This window comes from Schistocerca serialis, unplaced genomic scaffold (genome assembly GCF_023864345.2).
Source record: "Schistocerca serialis cubense isolate TAMUIC-IGC-003099 unplaced genomic scaffold, iqSchSeri2.2 HiC_scaffold_1235, whole genome shotgun sequence".
Classification (NCBI taxonomy): domain Eukaryota; kingdom Metazoa; phylum Arthropoda; class Insecta; order Orthoptera; family Acrididae; genus Schistocerca; species Schistocerca serialis.
In genome coordinates this window covers 102,501-107,500 of record NW_026047442.1, presented here as the reverse complement: position 1 = coordinate 107,500, position 5,000 = coordinate 102,501, and the positions used below count along the sequence as shown (strand labels likewise).

The 5,000-nt window shown below is 55.7% G+C and overlaps 2 non-coding genes and 1 pseudogene across 2 annotated transcripts; all 3 read right to left on the bottom strand.

The window, feature by feature from the left end:
- Window positions 1-56, bottom strand: part of LOC126436354 (large subunit ribosomal RNA) — a 4,785-nt pseudogene extending 4,729 nt beyond the window's left edge.
- A 188-nt stretch (window positions 57-244) lies between these two features.
- On the bottom strand, window positions 245-399 carry LOC126436348 (5.8S ribosomal RNA). The gene has a single exon (XR_007580609.1). It is a non-coding gene; the product is annotated as a 5.8S ribosomal RNA (ribosomal RNA).
- A 353-nt stretch (window positions 400-752) lies between these two features.
- LOC126436407 (small subunit ribosomal RNA) lies at window positions 753-2,661 on the bottom strand. Its single transcript, XR_007580641.1, has one exon. It is a non-coding gene; the product is annotated as a small subunit ribosomal RNA (ribosomal RNA).
- Between the last annotated feature and the right edge of the window lie 2,339 nt (window positions 2,662-5,000).

The following is a 5,000-nucleotide window of genomic DNA, read 5'->3' as shown; positions in this document are numbered from 1 at the left end:
CCTCCGCTTAGTAATATGCTTAAATTCAGCGGGTAGTCTCGCCTGCTCTGAGGTCGTTGTACGAGGTGTCGCACGCCACGCCGCCAGCCGGCTGTGCACGCTACCGAGTAAGTACCGGTATGCGAACCGCCAGGCGACGGGCGCGCATCGCACGTTTAAGGAGACGCGGCCGGCCCCACAGGCGGCCACGACACTCCCAGGTCAGCGAAGCGGGGCAAACGCCGCGCGCTTCAGTATACGTAGCCGACCCTCAGCCAGACGTGGCCCGGGAACGGAATCCATGGACCGCAATGTGCGTTCGAAACGTCGATGTTCATGTGTCCTGCAGTTCACATGTCGACGCGCAATTTGCTGCGTTCTTCATCGACCCACGAGCCGAGTGATCCACCGTCCTGGGTGATCTTTTCATAGTTTCCACCATCTCTTTCGAGACAGTTGCATAGGCGGGACTGAGGCGTGTGGCGGCCCTGTTCCAGCGTTCAGTGTCCAACGGCCTCACGGCCGATGGGCGTCGTACGGCTCCACACCGGAGCGGACAGGCAGTCGGGCGAAAGTCATTCAAAACCGGCGCCAGGCGCCAGGTGCCGCAGGCCAGCCGCTCCAGCGCTTCAGCGCTCGTACCACACAACATTGCCGTTAGTTTTGAGACGAACGCGTGGTTCCGCACGCGGCGCACGGCTACTGCGAGCCGTACAGGTAGCTGCGTGTTGCGCGACACGACACGCACATCGAAAGACATGCAGTCTAGTCGGTAATGATCCTTCCGCAGGTTCACCTACGGAAACCTTGTTACGACTTTTACTTCCTCTAAATGATCAAGTTTGGTCATCTTTCCGGTAGCATCGGCAACGACAGAGTCAATGCCGCGTACCAGTCCGAAGACCTCACTAAATCATTCAATCGGTAGTAGCGACGGGCGGTGTGTACAAAGGGCAGGGACGTAATCAACGCGAGCTTATGACTCGCGCTTACTGGGAATTCCTCGTTCATGGGGAACAATTGCAAGCCCCAATCCCTAGCACGAAGGAGGTTCAGCGGGTTACCCCGACCTTTCGGCCTAGGAAGACACGCTGATTCCTTCAGTGTAGCGCGCGTGCGGCCCAGAACATCTAAGGGCATCACAGACCTGTTATTGCTCAATCTCGTGCGGCTAGAAGCCGCCTGTCCCTCTAAGAAGAAAAGTAATCGCTGACAGCACGAAGGATGTCACGCGACTAGTTAGCAGGCTAGAGTCTCGTTCGTTATCGGAATTAACCAGACAAATCGCTCCACCAACTAAGAACGGCCATGCACCACCACCCACCGAATCAAGAAAGAGCTATCAATCTGTCAATCCTTCCGGTGTCCGGGCCTGGTGAGGTTTCCCGTGTTGAGTCAAATTAAGCCGCAGGCTCCACTCCTGGTGGTGCCCTTCCGTCAATTCCTTTAAGTTTCAGCTTTGCAACCATACTTCCCCCGGAACCCAAAAGCTTTGGTTTCCCGGAGGCTGCCCGCCGAGTCATCGGAGGAACTGCGGCGGATCGCTGGCTGGCATCGTTTATGGTTAGAACTAGGGCGGTATCTGATCGCCTTCGAACCTCTAACTTTCGTTCTTGATTAATGAAAACATACTTGGCAAATGCTTTCGCTTCTGTTCGTCTTGCGACGATCCAAGAATTTCACCTCTAACGTCGCAATACGAATGCCCCCGCCTGTCCCTATTAATCATTACCTCGGGTTCCGAAAACCAACAAAATAGAACCGAGGTCCTATTCCATTATTCCATGCACACAGTATTCAGGCGGGCTTGCCTGCTTTAAGCACTCTAATTTGTTCAAAGTAAACGTGCCGGCCCACCGAGACACTCAATAAAGAGCACCCTGGTAGGATTTCAACGGGGTCCGCCTCGGGACGCACGAGCACGCACGAGGCGGTCGCACGCCTTCGGCTCGCCCCACCGGCAGGACGTCCCACGATACATGCCAGTTAAACACCGACGGGCGGTGAACCAACAGCGTGGGACACAAATCCAACTACGAGCTTTTTAACCGCAACAACTTTAATATACGCTATTGGAGCTGGAATTACCGCGGCTGCTGGCACCAGACTTGCCCTCCAATAGATACTCGTTAAAGGATTTAAAGTGTACTCATTCCGATTACGGGGCCTCGGATGAGTCCCGTATCGTTATTTTTCGTCACTACCTCCCCGTGCCGGGAGTGGGTAATTTGCGCGCCTGCTGCCTTCCTTGGATGTGGTAGCCGTTTCTCAGGCTCCCTCTCCGGAATCGAACCCTGATTCCCCGTTACCCGTTACAACCATGGTAGGCGCAGAACCTACCATCGACAGTTGATAAGGCAGACATTTGAAAGATGCGTCGCCGGTACGAGGACCGTGCGATCAGCCCAAAGTTATTCAGAGTCACCAAGGCAAACGGACCGGACGAGCCGACCGATTGGTTTTGATCTAATAAAAGCGTCCCTTCCATCTCTGGTCGGGACTCTGTTTGCATGTATTAGCTCTAGAATTACCACAGTTATCCAAGTAACGTGGGTACGATCTAAGGAACCATAACTGATTTAATGAGCCATTCGCGGTTTCACCTTAATGCGGCTTGTACTGAGACATGCATGGCTTAATCTTTGAGACAAGCATATGACTACTGGCAGGATCAACCAGGGAGCTGCGTCAACTAGAGCTGAGCAGCCGGCCGCCCGGGAGTGTGTCCCGGGGGCCCGCGCGAACACGCAAGCGTCCGCTCAATTATTCTGCAAACAGGAGGAGGCTGAGCTCCCCTGCACAACACACCTCGAAACCCTCTCAGGTCCCGGCGGCGCGCAGCGCCGTCCTAAGTACTTGGTCGGGTTCGAGAGAGGCGCAATCGCCCGGAGTTAGGCGAGTAGACGCTTTAGGTGCGACCACCCGTGCTCCCAACTGAGCTTGCCGCTGCCGACAGAGGCCCGGGAGCGTGCTGTCGTGGCATTGCCGGCGGGAGACAACACGCGCCACCTACGGTGACCGGCAGCTCCAACGCCAGCGCCACAGAAGGACAAAAGCCCCACTTGGGTGCCGAAGCGAACTCTCCCAGCACAGCGCACGCGCCAACACGTCCGCACAGCTGCGATACAAACCACCTGCGAGAACCGCTGGGGCGACCGAGCAGCAGACGGCGTCGCGGCGCCGAGCGCCGGGCGGCGGCGCATCCTCAGCGCACACAGTCCTCAATCGGACCAGCACACTGCAGATGGCCACCGCGCTTCGCACCGGGCCCGCGAGGACCTACTTTGGCCGCAAGGCGCCGCGAGCAGGGGGCGCCGGCGCGCAGCTGCGCCGCCTGCCGCGTCCGTCGGCCGGCGCGCCTGCCACTGGCCGCCCCCACCAGCCGGCTGTAGCGCGTGCGCCCACGCACCGCGCTGCCAGCACGCCGGGCGGCCCCCCCTCACCGGCCGGGGACGGTCCCACCCAGCCACCGCCGCGTATCGCCTCACACCCAGATCCCCTTTCACGTTCGTGGGCATGGTGGGTCCCCTTTCACGTTCGTGGGCATGGTGGGTATCCATGAAACAACCGGTTAATAGCTCGACCGATCGTCGCCAACACTGATTCACCTCTAGCGAGAACAACCGCACCACAACGGGTTACCAGTTGTTCATTTGCGTAACGTCACCAGCAAACGTAGACGTCCATCGCCATTTGCAACGAGTATTGCATGCCTGTGTCAGGTGTCACAACACACTACGTCTGCCCACATAGACGCAACAACATGTGCACGCCTAGAGAACACGTGGAAGGTAGCCCCCGTACGTATGCGGTGTCCATTGCGCGAACGACTGTCAGCCGGCCTCTGCAGCATGTCGCAGATGTGGAACGCGGTGCAACATGCTATCACAGTGTGTGAGAAGAGACGACTACGTCCGAATACACGCTCCACTACATCAACAGACTGCTCATGCTGATCGCCATCCAGGGCGTCCGTTCCTCCCACACGTCTGAATGGCGTACCACACTGCAATCCAGCTCCTAAAGGGAGACGACACGTAGCTGCGTCCACAATATTTGGACTGTATGGTCCGCCGTTGCTAGGCGCAGTCGTCGTACGGTCACACATGTGCCACGATGTATCATTCAGTACATACGGACCAATGTGCAGCACAGTTTGTGGGTTTTGCGTACATCCGCGGACAGGTGACAGGCCGTACCACAACGTAGGCTGAGTACGTCGGCATGCGAAGGGCATTGAACATGCAAACTTCTCAACGACCAGCTTGCGAAGGCAGGGGGGAAGGGGGGGGGCATGTACGTCCTGCTGCTATCCACATTACAGTGTATAGCAGGAGCATGTGGAAAGTCAGCAACACTTGCAAGGTGTTTAACATGACGCGATACACAGGGGACCGGGCAGTGCGAATAGCGAACTATATTGCGAGGGTTGCGGTTAGGCAACACTACACTAATTTAACGAGTTGCATAACAATTACAGAGCAGGTTCAGCGACAACGTGCGTCAGGTTAAGGCGCAATATAGGTTAGGTTGAGGCGCAATATGGGTTACGTTAAGGCACAAATTAGGTAACGTTAAGGCACAAATTAGGTTACGTTAAGGCACAAATTGGGTTACGTTAAGGCACAAATTGGGTTACGTTAAGGCACAACATGGGTTACGTTAAGGCACAACATGGGTTACGTTAAGGCACAACATGGGTTACGTTAAGGCACAACATGGGTTACGTTAAGGCACAACATGGGTTACGTTAAGGCACAACATGGGTTACGTTAAGGCACAACATGGGTTACGTTAAGGCACAACATGGGTTACGTTAAGGCACAACATGGGTTACGTTAAGGCACAACATGGGTTACGTTAAGGCACAACATGGGTTAGGTTAAGGCACAACATGGGTTAGGTTAAGGCACAACATGGGTTAGGTTAAGGCACAACATGGGTTAGGTTAAGGCACAACGTAAGTTAGGTTAAGGCACAACGTAAGTTAGGTTAAGGCACAACGTAAGTTAGGTTAAGGC